This window comes from Chiloscyllium punctatum, chromosome 11 (assembly GCF_047496795.1).
Source record: "Chiloscyllium punctatum isolate Juve2018m chromosome 11, sChiPun1.3, whole genome shotgun sequence".
In the NCBI taxonomy this organism is placed as follows: domain Eukaryota; kingdom Metazoa; phylum Chordata; class Chondrichthyes; order Orectolobiformes; family Hemiscylliidae; genus Chiloscyllium; species Chiloscyllium punctatum.
Window position 1 is genome coordinate 67,256,941 of NC_092749.1, and position 19,842 is coordinate 67,276,782.

General features: G+C 39.2%; 1 long non-coding RNA gene across 1 annotated transcript in view; it reads left to right on the forward strand.

The window, feature by feature from the left end:
• The window catches only part of LOC140483065 (uncharacterized), a 239,504-nt gene that overhangs the window by 153,970 nt on the left and 65,692 nt on the right, over positions 1–19,842 (forward strand). The window contains exons 3-4 of the long non-coding RNA XR_011961877.1: positions 3,051–3,305; positions 3,626–3,729. This is a non-coding gene — a long non-coding RNA (uncharacterized lncRNA). The remainder of the gene's footprint in view (positions 1–3,050; positions 3,306–3,625; positions 3,730–19,842) is intronic.

Here is a 19,842-nt window from a genome sequence, read left to right on the forward strand (position 1 = left end):
TTGATGTTTCTGGTTATGAGGGTGTCATGAATGAGACATGTTTTAGAATAAGTTTCAGAAGTTACAATATTCTAGAAGATGCAATTTTAGAGTAAGAAATCACTTTTTCAATTTTTTTCCCCGGAGTCATTAGTATGTGGAATTCTCCTCTCCAGAAATCAGTGGAGGCTGATTATTAAATTTACTCAAAGCTGTGTTTAATAGATTTTTGATAGGAAGTTAAGTGCTATGATGGCCAGACAGGGTTAACACCAGAGATAGATCAGCAATGATCTTACTGAATGATGGTGCAGGTTTGAAGGATCAAATGGCTTCTCCCCGTTCTTACATTCCTGTGCCTGGAAAAAAAACCCATCATGGACAATCATCTCAAAGGAATGTGAATAGCCCATCTCCTTGACCCATTCACAAAACATCCAGACAGCACCTCAGCATTCAGCTGGGTGTAGACTAAGCCAGCAGATGCCAATGGATAATAGATCCTGTTGAGAAGGGAACTCTACTGCCATAATGCAATGACTTTTACTTGAAGATTTGATTTCTTTGAGTCATATATACTTAAGTACAGTGATAAAGTTTGTTTAAACTTTTATATTTAAACAACAGACCCAGAATCAATTTAGCATGATCATGTTTGGGTAACTAATCATTTTGTGTAGGATGATGGTATGATGAATCAAATTACCATCTTTTGTGTTTTAGGGACCTTTGTTTTCTCCAGGTCCAAATTTGAGGATAAATTTAAGTCACAGAGGAAAATTGTTATTGACTGGGCTCTTCCACTTTCTGTCTCCATCCATCCTGAATGTGTGTGCTTGTGCACGTGTGTGTGCATGTGTATGTACGTGCATGTGTATCTGTGTGAATCTTTGAGTGCTAAGTATAATAAATATTATTCACTTTTTGAAAAAAATACAAGAAAACATGTCTATGTGTGTCTTTTACGGGCACTGTACTTACTCAGCTAAACACTCAGTGAACTGGCAATCAACGAGGTAAAAACAATGACTGCAGATGCTGGAAACCAGATTCTGGATTAGTGGTGCACAAGTTTGTTTTAAAAAGCCTGTTGCAGTCAAATGATGGATCATAACAATAGTTTACTCATGACACTTTTCAATTTTGTTATCAATCTTTTGGTCATCCTTTGCTTCTAATCCTCAGGTTTACTGATCCCTTTTGGAGCTGAGCTTTATCTTTTAACTTAATGTTATATTTAATGTATCTTTTCATTCATGATTGGCCTACTTTTCAAATTTTCTTATGCCATGCACTATCTAAAATGGAAAGCCAGATTGATTGGAAAATATAAATTGAATATCTCTTTCTACATAAGAAAATGCAATCAAGTAAATAGATTAGTCAAGATTTCTTTCAGCAGGGAAGTCATAGACCATCTCCAATTCATATTCCTCTGCAAATGTGGATAGAAATAAATTCATGGGACAGTTACATTGTCCTGGCTAATATGTAGATTAGAAAGTAAAGTAATCCCAACTTGTTAAATGACAGAAACTGCTAAATGTTCTCTTTTATAGTGAAGGCACAACTTGGTTTGCAGTGACCTACATAGATTTATGTTATTTGTTGAGTGTAGGATTCACTTTGACACTCAGCTGGTATCAATAGGAAGTGGTGTTGAGTCTGAGTTCTTCTTCGTTTTTCCCATTTAGTGACTCCCTGCCAGAAAAGATATCACGTGACTCAGAACCCAATTCAGCCATGAACTCTTTATGTTCAAGTAACCAGTTGACTCCCTTTGAGGCTTAGGTAAAACAGATTGCCGTTTGGACTGCCAATTTGAGTGCTTTTTTAATTCTAGAACTGTATCATAACAACAGGTCTGTTCTTTCAGGAGGAGGGTCCAGAAAAAAGAAAATTGACAAAACAAAAATGAGCAATTGATCAGAAAATAAACATGAATACAATTTTGCTCCCTGACTTATGGAATCCATTTAGGCAAAACAGAAAGAAAAACATGATTTGCATTAAAATGGGAAAATGCACATTCAAGTTCTAGCAATGAATCAGACACTAAAGTGACACTTGGTGATTGGAATTGTACCTGTTATACTATTTTATGAATGTAAAATTGACTGAATAAGACCCAGTTTTGAGAGTCAACATCTTGCAACCTAAGGGCACCAAAACGAATTTGACCTGAAATGTTCTTGATTTATTTTAAGAGGCCCTGACACTGCCTCAGTAAGCTTTATATTAATGCTATATGTATGAATGATTGAAGATGAGTCAGGAAACCCAAAGACTTCAGGCCCAACATTGTTAACCACTTTGATTATGTTAGTTCCTCCTCATCCATGGAATAGCAAAGCTGCCGAACACCAACTTATTCCTGATGAATTCTGCTTCATTCAGAAGAACCACAGGATATGGAGGCAACATATATGAAGATGGTCATGGCTTCATTCATTGCCAACTTGACTGGTAGAAAGGTGGGATAAGTGGTTGATGAACTGGACTCATGAATTAAAATACAAGGAAGAAGACCTTTAAGAACACACAGATAGCATCTGAAAAACTGCTCACCAAAATGTGCCAAGGTGTATAATAAAGCAAAAAAATGTAATCTACCAGTGTTCTTTTAGTACATGAAATTATATTGTCAAAAGTAGGAAAGACATTTAAAAAGGAATAGAAGAAAAATAACTCTTCTTAAAAATGATCAGGAATAAAAGGTAACAGAAAAGAACACATTTTCTTCCTTCAATTTGGCATTTTACCTTCAACTTCTGTTTTCCCTTTGCAATTTCTTACTTTTGCAATGACACCTTGTTTTGTTTTGCACATTTGATCAATATCCTGTAATAGGCTACTATGTGCCAAAAGTATTTATCCATCTTGTGTAATATTGGTGAAATATCAACATAGTTGCTCTTATTACCATATCATAATTGTGCTCAGTTTACCAATGTCACTGTGTCTGTTCGATAGAACTATCTCATTTTTAACTTAATAATGATTATGAACTTGCCATTCCTCATCAGTGATGTTCTTATGTTTTCACTGTTTGGTTTCTATCCAAATCTCAGCTCCCTCCCAAGGCTAAAGCCACTTAGGCTGTATGGATGGAAGATTGGGAAGACAAACACCAGAGGGAGTGATGCAAGAAGGAAAGGAAATCCAACAGTAGATAAATGAAGTGGCTTGGAACAGAAAGAGAAAGACAGTGGGCTGGGAGCAGAGGAAGACATGAGCAGGGTGAGAAACGAAGATGAAGCAGGATTTTGCTGAAAAGCTGAGATCAGAGAAAGTCAAGTATGAACTGCAATGAAGTGACCCTACAGGTATGTTCTATTTTCAGTTATGGGACCTGTCTTTTGATAATTATAGTCAAAATAAATCCTGAACTAAGAGGTTAATATGTCATTCTCATTGGATTTTTAGTGATATGAATTGGAGATGTTGAACTCCTCCATGTTGCAGCTATCTTGCATGATAATGCAGGGTTAAAGTACAGAAACTCCCATGGTGAAACCTGTTCTCAATGATATTTGTAACATGTTACCATGATATTGTCAAATTCCTTTGGTCATTTTTTCAATATTTTCTCTTAATGTGTCTGGAGTAAAAGTTTAAATGATTTTATCTTCCCTTCCATTAAAAGAATCGTTACTTCTGACCTCTGTGTGGATAACAGAAATGTTGAAAGAAAGCAATTCCTGAAAGTCAAAGGAAGTATGCTGCATTTCCATTTCAACAGCATTGAAGGTATTTAATGTGATATGCAGCTGTGTTTTCCCTTTTTGCTCTTTCCACTAGTGCAAATAATCTTTCTCGTGTTTTATTTATGAGTGATGTTCTAATGAGAGCAGCTGTCTTCTTGAGAGCTCTTACCTTGACATGTTACAATCTTGGATAATCCTTCCTGTGTGCCAGAATAGCAAGTCCGGTCTCAGTCACATAGATTATGGCTTCTCTCATCAGTTTCATGGAGGCTCTGGATGGAAAAGTACTGGTAGTGATTTGAGAGCAAAATACTTGTTGTTATGCATCAGCACTTATGCCAGTGTAGGAGCCAGCCCCCTATTAATTCAAGCATCACACCTTTGCATCCAGTGTCCTCAAACATTGAATGCCAACATCATGTATGCATTCTCACTCTGTAGCATCTGTTATAACTTCTATGGCATAGTTTTTCTCACTGTGCTCCATTGCCAGTTTAAACTTGGTGCTTTCTGCTATCAGGAATTTTCTGAAAAAGGGACAATCTGAATGAGCAGCTATTGTGAGCTGTGTTTTTGATGCATGGCACAAATTTATGGCTAACCTGAATGTAAAGTACCTTGACTACAGATTGCTTGAGAACTGAATGAATACATTAGAGTTATCACCTGTAGATTTGAATAATTATAATTGGCCTGAAGTATTTTTTTGTTCATGTGCAATTTTCTAGATTACGCTTTTATGGCTTGCTCCACTACCTCTCAACAATCATCAATACTTCCTATGTGCTGCAATCCCAGCAGGCTTCTGGATTAGTTTCTCGTTAAGTTTACCATGCTTTTGAAGTAAAAAGATTGATATTTGTAACTTACACTGGAGGGCTTACATTGTTCCATACAACACTGTTCTTTATGAAAGCCTGTGCATTTGTAATCATTCATACTGGTATGAATATATTACATAGGAGCAAAAGTAGACCATACAGCCCCTCAAACCTGCTCTGTCATTCAATAACATCATGGCAGATCGTATCATAAAATCCCTACAGTGTGGAAACAGGTCATTTGACTGAACAAGTCTACATCAACACTCAAAGGGTATCCCAACATGACCCATTCCCCCTAACTAATGCACCAAGCCTACACATCCCTGAACACTGTGGGCAATTTAGCATGGCCAATTCACCTAACCTGCGCATCTTTGGACTGTGAGAGGAAGCCAGGGCACCAGGAGGAAACCCACACAGACACGGGGAGTATGTGAAAACTCCACATAGTTGCCTGAGGATGGAATCAAACCCAGGATCCTGGACTGTTTGGCAGCAGTCCTAAACACTGAGCCACCGTACCACAAACATCTGTTTGTGCTTTTGAATTCAACATTAGCATCTATCCACATATTCTTTGATTTCCCCCACCTAACAAGAATCCATCCAGCTCTGTCTTAAAAATATTCAGTGAGACTGTCTCCACCACCATCTGTAACAGAGATTCCCAGGTTGCACAATCCTCTCAGTGACAAAACAAAATCCTCTTATTTCTGTCCTGAAAGAATAAAATTTTAAGCGGTGTCCCCTAGTTCTGGATTGATCCATAGAGGAAATCTCCTCTCCCTATCACATTGTCACAACCATTTAGGATCTTATAACTTCAATCAAGTCAATCACAATCCTTTAAACTCAGGTGGAAATAAGCCTAGCTTGTCCAAACTATCTTCAAAAGGCTTTTAGGAATCCTATGCTGATGATCTAGCTGTATTATTGCGAAAGTTTTCATCCAGAGACCCAGGTAATACTCTGGAGTCACAGGTTCAAATCTTGCCATGGCAAATAGTGGATTTTGACTTCAATAAAAACCTAGAATTATGAGTCTAGCGATGACTATGAAACTATTGCTGATTGTCAGAATAACAAAATCTGGTTTACTAATATCTCTTTGGGAAGGAAGCAACCTTTCTTACCTGGTATGGTCCACATGTGACTCCAGACCCATAGCAATGTGGTTGACTATTAAATGCCCTCTGGACAATGAATGCTGGCCTAGTCAGCAACACAAATATCCACATCCCATGAATGAATTTTAAAAATTGTCACCAACATATTTACGTCCTCCATTAAATAAGGAGGCCAAAACTGAATTGGTCTCATCAGTGCCCTGCATAGCTGAAGCATAGCATCCTCATTTTTATGCTCAATTCCTCTCTAATAAAGGATAACATCTCATTAACTTTCTTGATTAAGTGCTGGTTCCATATTGTAATGTTTTGTAATTCATGCACAAGAACACCTATATCCCTCTGCACCTCAGAATTCTGCAGTTGGACTCAGTTCAAGTGTTGGTCTGCATTCTCATTCTTCCTGACAAAGTGAACAGCTTCACGTTTTAGGTCTGTCCTCCCTCTAGAAATTTTCTTTATACTTATTCTGAGTATTCTGAAATATCCCTTTGTATGTCTGTCACTGTATTCCCATTGATCTGCCCCCTAGCCTAGAATGTCAGTTCATTTGAGCTAACTCAGCTTTCATGCCCAATACGTCTCCTTATTTAGGTTTAACATATTTGTCCTGCGAGTGCTGCGCACTCTGCTTCACAGAAACCTGGCTCAACCCATCTGTTCCCGATTAAGCACTTCAGGCTGATGGTTTTTCTATCCATTGTATGCACCATACGTACAGCGTCCTCAGGTAAGACAAAGGGTGGAGGAATTTGCTTTTTAATCAACAGCTTGTGGTGCATGAACATTGCAAACCCGGGCAGCCATTGTACCCCAAAAATTGAATTTCTCACTATCAAATGCCACACCTTCTATCTACCACGGGAATTTACTGCTGCTATACTAGCTGCTGTGTGCATACCGCCACAAGCAAAGGTTGAGGAAGCTCTGGATGTGCTGTACTCCACAATTAACATCCTGGAGATGGAATACCCCAAGGCCTGTTTATTGTGACTGGTGACTTCAATCAAATCAATCTAAGGAAGTTAAAAATCACACAACACCAGGTTATAGTCCAACAGGTTTAATTGGAAGCACACTAGCTTTCGGAGCGATGCTCCTTCATCAGGTGATAGTGGAGGGCTCGATCGTAACACAGAATTTAAAGCAAAAATTTGCAGTGTGATGTAACTGAAATTATACATTGAAAAATTGATTGTCTGTTAAGCCTTTCATCTGTTAGAATACAGTGATAGTTTCACTTCTTTCATGTGTAAATCACAAAACCCTTTTTTTAAAAAGTTGCGTTCTCAGGTTAGCTGTTAACAATGGTGATAGCTAGACAATATGTTGAAGGTGTTAGCCCTCTGTGTTCTCTGTCAATGACCTGATGTTTAGATTGATTCTAATTTAAAAAGTGAGATAACAGAGTTTTACATAAATTCATGTAGAACTCTGAGCTCAAAAACTGCATGAATTTATGTAAAACTCTGTTATCTCACTTTTTAGATTAGAATCAATCTAAACATCATGGCATAGACAGAGAACACGGGGGCTAACACCTTCAACATGTTGTCTAGCTATCCCCATTGTTAACAGCTAACCTGAGAATGCAACTTTAAAATAAAGGGTTTTGTGATTTACACATGAAAGAAGTGAAACTATCACTGTATTCTAACAGATGAAAGGCTTAACAGACAATCAATTTTTCAATGTATAATTTCAGTTACATCACACTGCAAATTTTTGCTATAAATTCTGTGTTACGATCGAGCCCTCCACAATCACCTGATGAAGGAGCGTCGGTCCGAAAGCTAGTGTGCTTCCAATTAAACCTGTTGGACTATAACCTGGTGATTTTTAACTTTGTACACCCCAGTCCAACACCGACATCTCCAAATCAATCTCAGGAAGGTGTTACCCAAGTAACACCAGAATATTACCTGCCCCACCAGGGGCCCGAACTTTTTAGACCACTGCTACACCACTGTGAAAGATGCTGTGCTTCTTCTCCTGGCTTCCAGGCAACAACTCAAGCAGGAGACCCCCTCGCAGTTACAGATCCAGTGCTGGTCAGAGGAGGCAGAGGATCAACTCCTGTGCTGTCTAAAATCAGCTGATTGGGCCATGTTCAAACAGTCCGCAAGTAGGTTGGACGAGTATGCCACCACCATCACAGACTTTATCAGCAAGTGTGTGGAGGACTGCATACCAAGGAAGTCAATCCGGGTGTTACCCAACAGGAAACCCTGGATGAATCAGGACATACAGAACCTGCTAAAAACCAGGCATGAGACCTTCAGATCTGGAGACCCAATCAAATGTAAGGAATCCAAGTATGACCTTCGCAGAGCCATTAAGTCAACCAAGGACCAATACCGATCCAAACTGGAGACCCAGACAGACACCCAGTGATTATGGCAAGGACTGAATGACATCACAGGTTCTAAAAAGAGCCAGTACATGATAGCAGACAATGACACATCCCGCCAGATCATCTCAACGTCTTCTATATTCGTTTTGAGCAGAATTTCGGCAGAGAGGTAACACATATTCCATCAAGTCCTGACAAAACTATCCCAACAGTCACTGTATCAGTTTTCCCTTGTGTGAATCCAAGGAAAACAATGGGACCAGACAGAGTACCAGTTCGTTTACTCAGAGCATGCGCAGATCAACTGGCAGAGGTCTTCTCGGGCATCTTCACCCTCTCCCTGCAGTAGGCTAATATCCCTGCCTGTTTCAAGAGGGTCAACATCATCCCTGTGCTTAAGAAGGCTCATGCAGCATGTCTCAATGATTACTACCCAATGGCCCTAACTTTGGCGGTCGTGAAGTGCTTTGAAAGGCTGGTCATGGCATTAATCATCTCCAGCCTCCCCACTACTCTTGACCCACTCAAATTTGTCTTTCAAACCAATATGTCAAATGGCATACCACTTGCCCTTCACTCCTCCCTAGAACATCTCGATACCAAGAACAGCTACATAAGAATCCTACTCATTGACTACAGTTCAGTCTTCAAAACTATTATCCCCTCGAGACATAATCTTGGACTAAGCCCCACTCTCTGCAACTAGATCCTCAGTTTCCTGACCCACAGGCCACAATCAATGAAGATTGGGGACAATATTTCATCGTCACTAACACTCAACACTGGAGCCCCCCATGGATGCATATTCAGTCTCTACAGTACTCACTGTATACCCATGGTAGCATCATCAAATACCAGACTAATGCCATTTACAAGTTTGCTGATACCACCATAGTCAGTTGACTCTCAGATGGCAATAAAACTACAGATGGGAGGTGGAAGACCTGGAAAAATAGTGCACTGAGAACAACCTAGCTCTCAATGCTGGCAAAACCAAGGAACTCATTATTGACTTTCGGTGGGATGTTACTCATGCCCCCCTACACATTAACAGCACAGAAGTGGAATGAATGGAGATTGCCAAGCTCCTGGGAGTGGTCATCCACAACAAGCTTTCTTGGACTCTTCATGTGGACACACTGGTTACAAAGGCCCAACAACATCTCTTCTTCCTCAGGCGAATACCCTTGCCAAATTTTATAAGTGTGCCATCGAGGGCATTCTGTCTAGATGTATCACTACCAGGTATCGCAACTGTACCATTCAAAATCGTTGTGGAGAGTGGTGAACTCAGCTGAGACAATCACAAAGGCGAACCTTTCATCTATAGAATCCATTTACCAGGCCCGCTGTCAAGGAAAGGCTGCCAGCATTCTCAAAGATCCATCCCATCCTGGTAATGTTTTTCTACAACCTCTACCATCAGGGAGAAGGTACAGAAGCCTGAACACATGCACCAACCGGTTTTGAAACAGTTTCTACCCTACTGTTGTTAGAATACTGAATGGACTCACAAACTCTTAACATTCGCCTGTACCTGTGTTTTTGTTTTTGCTGCTGTTTAGCTATTATTTGCTTATCTTTGTGATCTGCTTGTGTTGCTAGCAAGACAAACCTTCTCACTGTGCCTTGGTACATGTGATAATAAATTCAATTCAATTCAATTGTCCTAAACACCTCATTTCCTTTTCAAACTGGATGTTAAATTCATTTATATCGTGGTTACTACTGCTTGACGTACCTTAATTCTGAGGTCATTAAGTAAATTCTGACCCATTACATGCCTCGTATAATTAGACTGCTCTCTCGTCAGTTCCAGAACTTACTGCTCCAAGAAACTTTCACAAATGTATTCTATGAACTCCCCATGCATGCCACTGCAGCCAATCTAATTTTTCAAGTTTCTATTTAGATTAAAACCACCCGTGATTATTGCTATCTCTTTATCACAAGCAGCCAATATTTCTTCTCATGTACTTTGTCACATAAAATGTGGATCATTCCCACTCACAACCTCTTTCTCTGTCCCTCACCTTCACCCAACCCTATTCCTCATCTTGACCTCCTGAATCAAGATCACCTCTAACTACTGCACAAATACCATCCTTACTTAATAGTTCAACCCTCCACTTTTACCTACCTTATTATTTTTCTTAACTGTCATGTGCCCCATATTATTCAGGATACATTCCTGTCATAATGTAGCTTTGACTCTGTAATGGTTCTGAAAATATACGTATTTTCTTCAATGTGGAATTTTGCCTCGTGATGAAAGGTGTTTGATTTATATAAATAAATAATCAACAACATTTTTTGAATAAGATTTTAAGCTTCTGGCATATGATTTTAGTTTATTTGTGCAAAAGGATTTAATAAGTTACTCAGGATTAATATATTTTAGAACCATAATTTTAAACTAGCTTGTGCTCAAGTTCAGATGACTGAAGGCCTCTTGGAGTGTTGATGGAAGTTTGCATATAATATAGTGTTTCCAGCAAGACACAAAGAAATATTAAGCCATGAGCTTAGCAGAAGCTAGAATGACAAGTCCTTTTGCCAAAAGTTAGTTAAAAGCCTTTGAATTCATATCAAAAGAGACCTGACTGAAGTTAGTTGTAAGAATAGTTTCTCTTCAAAAAAATAGCTTGCTCGAATTGTTAAAGAATTAGGTTACCTTTGTGTAAGGATTCAGTTTGTGAAAACTGGGCATATTTGTTTAGAAATCTGTGTGTTAATCAAAACTGAAAAAGTCTAAGATCTCAGTTGTGAGAGTCAAAGAAAACACTTCAAAGCTCAGAGAATCAAAATTGAAAATAAACAGTTATGTCAACCTATAGTTCTATTTGGGAAGGAAATTTTTACTGGATTTTAATTCACTGTAAGACAATTGTGCTTGGGAATAGTTAAGAGTTTTTTTTGTCTGTTTTAAGTCTCTCAACTGTGTTATCTGTAGATAGTTTGGCTTGTTTCATTTTAGTATTTTAGTAGTGTAATAAACTTTTGTTTTATTGTCAAAACCAAATCAGCAGAGATTTTCATATTTTTACAATGTTGATCCCTAATATACAAACTTGAAGAATTAAATTCTGAATGTTACTGTGCTACTTGTTGCTGATCTTCTTGTTGCTGCCTCGAGAATATTAGTTTTCAATTTTTATAATAGGGTAGCACTGGAAAATCGTATAAAAAGTACTACCCACTTGTCCCTGCCTCTTTGCAAGATCATGAGTTTGTTTCATAGTACTGTCACTCGACATCATCCAGAAATTGAATAACAGGTGGATGCTTTGGGTCAGAATGTAGTTTTTAAGTGAGTTTTTTATTTGACCAGCACTGTTTCAAACCAGCCACATCCCCACAATAGTCTCTGCAATATGAAATTGTATAAGCTTCTATCTTGCCTTCTTTCAGTTTTTGAATGTGTCATTTAAAAAAATAAATACCACAGCTTTATGCTTTAAGTAAGATAATGTTTCAGTGAAAAAGTCCCATGTTAAATTAATCAAAAACAAAACAATGATTTATCATTTCAGAGTTCTTCTGGAATCTGAATTGTCCAGTGCTAATATCAAATGGAATCAGAGCAGCTGAAATTGGATACCTTTTGCTTATAATCTTTCATTCCTCCCAAGTATGTGAACCATTATTCTCCTCTCATGCTTTAGTTTTCAATTCTAGAATTGCACACCGGTTATTAGTATGCACCATAGATTGGTCATAAGTTCTTAAATTTCCTTACTGCTGATGGTGTCACAGAGGACATATTTGGTGTTATGAACTACCCCTCTTCTGGGCAGCAATGATGACTGTGGAAAGTAGATTACACAATCATGACACTGCAGAGGAACATCTCTCGACACTGGAACAATTCAGTCAAACAGCACAGAATGTGCAGTGAGCTGTAAGTACCTTAACTTTAGAAAATACATTAAGCACCATGTTTGAGTGGACCCGGATGTTTGTGTGCCAACTCAATGCAGCTGCAGGCCTGAAAGTATAATTTGGTCATTTGTACAGGAAAATCTGGGAGGCCATGTTGTGGAGCTAGAAATGTGAGTGGTGGCATCAGGCTTCATTATGTTGTTACTATAGTCTGTTGTAGTGGTTCATTATCCATGACAGCAACTCTGTTGCATAGACAACCAGCAATTAGACCAAAAAGGGACATTGGGAGAGAGATTTTTGATTGAGTGTGTGTGTGGGAGAAGAGCTGGGAGAAAGAGATGGTGAATGAGTGTATCAGAAGAGGAAGGGTGTTGGGAAGATCGGTACCTGTGTGCAGATATGTGAACGTATGTGTAAGTAGAGTGAGACGGCTGACTGCAAAGGTTCCATAAGGAGGGGAGAGAGCTTTCACGAAGTCTTCTGTCACCAGGCAATTTGGTGACCTTGGCTGAGATCTAATTGATTTCAGGAAATAATAACATTTTGCAAAGTATCTTAAAGCACTGATTTCCATTTTTTAAAATGATATTGATTTGTAATATGCAAACTTTTAAGAATTAAATTCTGAATGTTATCAACTACTTTTTGCTGACCTTTTTGTTGGTGCCTCAAGAATGTTAGTCTTCAATTTTTAAAAGAAGGTGATATTGGAAAATAGCACAGGATGCACAGCCCACTTGTCCCTGCTGCTATTGCATGAGTAACTGTGTTTGCTTCACAGCACTATCACTCTACCTCACACAGAAATTGAATAGCAGGCAGATGAGTTGGGTCAGAATGTACTTTTATGTGGGTTTAATGATATTTGACCAGCACTGCGTCACAGCAGTTACATCCCCACAATAGTCTCTGCATTATGAAATTGTATAAGCTCATCTCTTGGCTTCGTTCAGTTTTTGAATGTGTCAATTTAAAATCTAAAGCTTTGTGCTTTATCAAGACAGAAGTTTTGTTTATTACTTGACTATTGTTACAATTATTTAAGTACAATGTGATAAAAACAATCATTAAAGTATGGTGATTAAGAATTCAAATAAGATCAAAAGTCATGCATGAAGATTGAAATGAGATCAGTCTCTGGTGTCATTGCAGGTCTGCCTTGCTTAAAGGTTACCTTTGAAGTGAAGCTGGTGAGAGGTTGAAGTCAGATTCAGTAGTTGTGACGTCTTCAGTGGCTAAATAGTTGCTCCCCCACAGGTATATTGAGTAGAACAGGTTCAGGAAACAAGTGAAGACTCCTCTGTTTTTCTCTTATAGGTTGTGGCTCTTGTTTAACAGGGAAGTCCTGAACACTCTTGTGCCCGTTGTTGTGGTTCTGTTCGCCGAGCTGGGAATTTGTGTTACAGACGTTTCATCGTCCTGTCTAGGTGACATCCACAGGAGCCTCCTGTGAAGTGCTTCTGTGATGTTTCCTCCGGCATTTATAGTGGTTTGTCTCTGCCGCTTCCGGTTGTCAGTTCCAGCTGACCGTTGCAGTAGTCGGTATATTGGGTCCAGGTCGATGTACTTATTGGTTGAATCTGTGGATGAGTGCCATGCCTGTTCTCTGTTTGGCTTGTCCTATAATAGTAGTGTTGTCCCAGTCGAACTCATGTTGCTTGTCATCTGCGTGTGTGGCTACTAAGGATAGCTGGTCGTTTCGTGGCTAGTTGGTGTTCATGGATGCGGATCGTTAGCTGTCTTCCTGTTTGTCCTATGTAGTGTTTTGTGCAGTCCTTGCATGGGATTTTGTACACTACATTGGTTTTGCTCATGCTGGGTATCGGATCCTTCATTCTGGTGAGTTGTTGTCTGGGAGTGGCTGTTGGTTTGTGAGCTGTTATGAGTCCTAGTGGTCGCAGTAGTCTGGCTGTCAGTTCGGAACTGACAACCGGAAGTGGCAGAGACAAACCACTATAAATGCTGGAGGAAACATCACAGAAGCGCTTCACAGGAGGCTCCCAAGTACTGAGGATGTCACCTAGACAGGGGACGAAACATCTGCAACACAAATTCCCAGCTCGGCGAACAGAACCACAACAACGAGCACCCGAGCTACAAATCTTCTCACAAACTCTTGTGCCCTTCTAGAGGAACAGGGACAGCTTCAATTTGTTTCGCTCGAGATCTCCACCACCATGATTGCTTGCAGCCAGATTTATATACAGATCAAGACTTAAAATTACTGCTCTCGCAAAACTGTTGAATTATGGGAAGTATGCCATTCAGCCCCTGAAGCCTTTTCCACGATTCAATGAGATTGTGGCTGATCTGTGGACTAACTCTTTATACCTGCACATGGCCCATATCCCTTCATACCTTTGCTTTGCAAATATTTACCTATCTCAGATTTAAAGTTATACTGAGCCAATATCCACTGCCAATTGTGGAAGACAGTTCCAAATATTTAATACTTTGTGTGTAGAGTACAATGGCACAGTGGCTAGCACTCTGCCTCACAGCACCAGGGACCCAGGTTCAATTCCAGCCTTGGGTGACTGCCTGTCTGAGGAGGTTCCACGTTCTCCCTGTGTCTTTGTAAGCTTCCTCCAATAGACTAAAGATGTACAAGTTAGATGGATTAACCCTGATAATTAACCTGTAGTATCCAGGGATGTGCAAGCTGGACGGATTAGCCATGGGAAATGGGGGTTATGGTGATAGGGTGGGTCTGGGTGGGATGCTGTTCAACAAGTTGATGCAGATTGGATGGGCTGAATGGTCTCTTTCTGCAATATAGAGGTTCTATGAGCTGCACTGTAGCCTCTCTCCTGAATGATTTGGTCCTAATTCTCAGACAATGCCCCTGGTTCTAGAAACCCAAACTAGTGAAATAGTTTAATGTTATCTACTTTGTCTTTTCCTGTTAATATTTTGAAGACTTTGACTTCTTAACCTTCTAAATTCCAGAGAAAACAGGCTTAATTTGTATAATCCCACCTCATAATTTAATCCAAAATGTGCAGATATCATTCTTGCAAACCTACATTGTACTGCCTCCAAAACCAATCTGGCCTTTCTGAGGTGTGGTGCCCAGATCTGCTCACGATACTCCAAGTGGGGTCCAAGCAGGGTTTCGTATAACTGCAGCATAACTTCTGTATCTTTTTACTCCAGCTTTTGAGATTTAAATAATGTGGAGGTGTTGGACTGGAGTGGACAAAGTCAGAGGTCACACAATACCAGCTTATAGTCCAACAGGTTTATCTGAAACATGAGCTTCAGTCCACTTCACCTGACGAAAGAGAAGTGCTCCAAAGGCTTGTTGTTTTAAATCAACATGTTGGAATATAACCTGGTATCATTTGATTTCTGACTTGGAGATGTAAAAGCTAGCATTCCATTAGTTTTCTTAATTATTTTCTGCACCTGCTTGTGACATTTTGAATAGCTACGCACCTAAACCCCCAAGTCTCTTTGGATGTCCATTATATTTAACTGCATACTATCTTAAAAGTATCCTGATCTATCATTTATCATACCCTGATCTATCTTTTTTCAGTCCAAAATGGACAACCTCACAGTTGTTTACATTGAACTCCATCTGCCACTGTTTTGCCATTCACCTTGTTTATCAAAATCCCTTTGTAGTGTTATGCTATCATTGACATGGTCTACAATGCTATTTATTATGCTTCCATAAAATATATTGGGTTATCTGAAGTCTGGGCACTGACCCATCCATTGACTAGATTTTTGGACTAGCTAATTAATTTTTGAACTGTTTCAGCCATTAGTTTGGACAATTATCATTCTGGCGAGTGTTTCATGAGCTATGAAGATCTATTCATACCTCTCAGGAAAACAAGTGTTCATATTTATCCTTGGAAGTGTTCATTGAATTAAAGAAGTTTTCGTGACTTTTTCTTTAGAAAATTGTAGTCTTGTAATTATTATTCAAGCGTGATTGCCTAGTGATATTCTCACAAGACTATTAGTCCAGAGATCCAGGTAATGTATTGTGGACCTAATTAAATGAATTTGAATTCAACAAAAATCTGGATAAAGGTGTAATGATGACCAATAAATTGAGACAATTTTCAAATATTGGGAAAGTCCATCTGGTACACTGATGTCCTTCAAGGAAACAATTTCAGTCGTTACCTGGTCTGGCCTGCATGTGACTGCAGACTCACAGCTATGTGGTTGTCTCTTAACTGCGCTCTCAGCAATTGGGAATGGGTAATCAATATTGGTCTAGCCAGTAATACGCTCATCCCATGAATGAATTAAATAAAATAATACCAGCTGAATCCAAAAGAATAGTTGTGTGATATCTGTAGTCATTTTATAAGATTCTTTGCCCATTTTGAACACGGATCAACTTTCGTTACAAAGTATATATGTTAGCCATAACTGATGAAAATTGTTATGATATATTCAATTAGCTGTTTAATATTAATGCACTCAATATATCAGAGCTTCCAGAAAGCAAAGTGAAGTTGTGCATTCCTAACAGCATGCAGAAAAAAACCCAGAAAAGTAGCCCTCAGTGGTTGCATTATTTGTGCATTATCTACAACCAAATGGAACAGCAGGTTGAAGGAAGCTGGACTTCCCATAAATGCTATTTGCAAAATGGATATGTTTTCCCTTTTGTCAGCATACAACTGTGCACATATAAAGCAAATGGTATTGAAAATATGTAAATTTATTCGCAAACAATGAATGTATCTATACAAACAATTATATAAACTAACTGTTCTCGAAAAAGATATCGAATGAATGAAAAAAATGCAATGAGTCAGTCAAAGATGTGCCTTTTCTGCACATTTCCAATTTTTAGCACAACACCTGAGTTACCAACAGACTGTTCTAAACAGGGCCAACGTTTTCTTTATTTTTGAAGTGAGCCTTCACTAAATCTACATTATGTTGTTCCTGAGTGAATTGGAAACAAAAGCAAGCTCACATTGCCAATGCCGTAGTGGAGAATAAGCAGGAGATCACAATTGCATTCCACCACTTACAATTACGCAAGATTTAATTGGCTCAGAAATATTGTATCATATAATGTAGAAATAAGAAGTATTCCTTATTTTATCGAAATTAAAATTGATTAGAAAAGATGATATAATTTTTTTATATTTCATCAAAGTGAACCGAGTTGGCAAACTGATTTAATGATGTAACATGACATTCAGTGTTGATGACAGACAACAATATACAGACAGATGGATAGGGGCAGAATAGTATTACATCCTTATGAGCCTTGCGATAAGGAAAAAAGTAAAGCAGGATATATACAGAATAGCAATTCATTCTGGCAGCAATTAAAATATATTACTTTCTGGATAAATTAGGATAGAAAGAAGAAGTGTCTTCCTCTGTGCAAGCCATTCACAACTGAATAATTTTTTAATCAGGATTATTAACATTGCTCACTGCCACATAATAGTCAGGTGCCAGCATGTAGAATGCTGGGTACAATGGGAACTGAAGAATCAGAACAATCTGTCATTATTATTTACTGACTATAATTTTAACTTTAATTTAGCACTATCAGAAATGGTATATGTTTTTAAAAATAAAACAAGCAATGGAACAAATTTGATTGAATTAATGTCTTCTCAATGTGCTGTACTGATGTGCTAAGCAGAAAGTTCTTGGTGGTTTCAATTAAATTTGCGTTGTTATGCAGAGACGTACATAACCCACTATTGTAGTCATACATTCAAGCTGAGTGTTACGATGATTATTATAAGACTGAGATCATGAAAGATAACTGACATTGTTTAGATTCAGATAATCATAGAATAGAATTTAACACAGAAGCAGGCTATTCTGCCTGTCTGTGATGACTGTTTACAGGAAGAATTCATAGTCCGATTCCTCCAATTTCTAAAAGAGCCCTGTAATTTTTATATCGTTAGATAATCTTCCAACATCCTTTTAACAGTCTCACTTCAGTCTATTGCCATACACCTTCCAGATTCTAATCACTGACTTCATAAAAAATGTTTTTTCCACATGTCACCATTGCTTACATTTGGTCGCACTTACTGAGAAGCTACCAGTGTAAACTCGATGTTGATAATCATGTCATGCCTGTTAAAAAAAAGACACATTGTGAATGGACAGCACCATATAAGTATTCAACATTGCAGTTAGTCAATTGTTAACATCCCTTAACAATGCTATCAATGCTGCTGTTGCAGCCTCCTTTGGGAATAGGATTCTCTATTCCTACTCATGTACCAAAGTAAGGTACTGTATGTTAACTTCTATCTGTCAATGCTGATGTCCAGGGCCAACATAAAATATCTGTCATGTAGCCTGATGTAGCTGGCATGCTTTCATTGTTTTTTGAAAACTGTGTGTTATCTATAGCTCGTTTGGTGCCATCCTCTCGTTTAAGGCAAAAAGTTCCACTGCAGCACTTGAACCCAAAAGGTTAGGCTGAAGTTTCAGTGTAGTACTGAGGGAGTACTGCACTGTCAGTGGTGCCACATTTCAAATGAGTTCTTAAACCATCTGCCTTCTCTAGTGAACATAAGAGACCTCCACTATTCTGAAGAAAAGAAGATGAGTTATTCTCAGGCTAATGTTTATCCTTCAATCCACATCACAACACCTAGTTCTGTGGGTGTTGTCACTTTACTCTTTGTGGGGGCTTCCTGTGCACAAATGTACTGGCACATTTCCTACATTGCAACTTTAACTCCGCTTTGAATGTCTTTCCTTGCTATTTAGCACAGACACAGAGCTAGGCAGTTGTCATGGTTACCAACAGTGATCAGTTAAGGGAATAGACACGGTCTTCTATGACGCAAAACTGCATCAATGTCACACTTCCGGTATGTGCCATCAGTTTACATAGCAAATTCACTGCATGTGCTTCCAAATGGATATGTCTAGAAAGAGACAGTAGTCCTAGGTTGAGTCAAGGGGGCTATTATCAGTCAGGGGTCCCTCTGCAGTCAGTCAAGGGCAATCCTTGATCTCAGTCCAGGGGGTTGAGCAATCTGTGTCAGGTGCTCTGTATCACAACATCGCAGGTCTGGGACATAGATAGTCCTTCAGGTCCAGCATAGCCAGTCCATGCATTAGATGTAAGTTAGTGAAGAAGCTTCACACAGATCAGCCAGCAGTCTCGTCACTCCACAGTCAGGGCTGTCCTTCCAGCTTGGTCTGGCATGTCAGCCACAGTCGATTCTGTAAATCTGCTCATTGAAAGTCAAAGGGAGCTATCAGAGACACTGCTGGGATAGGGAAGTTGGGAAAATCAGTTGTGGGGAGTCAATATGTTGGGATACAGAGGGAATAATAATTGGAATGGGGCTACTCAATATATAAGGGTGGGAAGTTACGTTGCTTAAGTTTCTGCAGGAATAAGTAGGGGGGGATATAATTGATAGTAACCACTGTCCTGGCTCCAATGGGGACAGAGTCTCATGACTAAGCTGTAAAATCAAAGTTTAGCGGAAGTGGTAGGAGATGAAGGAAATGAAAGGGTTGGGTGAGAATGTGCGGCAGTTCAGAACTGATGAGGTTGACAGGACAACGAGGAAGAAAAGAACACAAAGGTTTGGGTTGTCATCTCGACAAGGTAAAAACAAGGGCTGCAGATGCTGGAAACCAGATTCTGGATTAGAGTGGTGCTGGAAAAGCACAGCGGTTCAGACAGCATTCAAGGAGCAGGAAAATCGACATTTCGGGCAAAAGCTCTTCATCAGGAATACAGGCAGAGTGCCTGAAGGGTGGAGAGATAAGCTAGAGGAGAGTGGGGGTGGGGAGAAAGTAGCATAGAGTACAATAGGTGAGTGGGGGAGGGGATGAAGGTGATAGGTCAGGGAGGAGGGTGGGTGAAGGTAGCAAACAGTACAATGGTTGGATGGGGGTGGAGATGAAGGTGATAGGTCAGAGAGGAGGGTGGAGTGGATAGGTGGAAAAGAAGATAGGCAGGTAGGACAAGTCATGGGGACAGT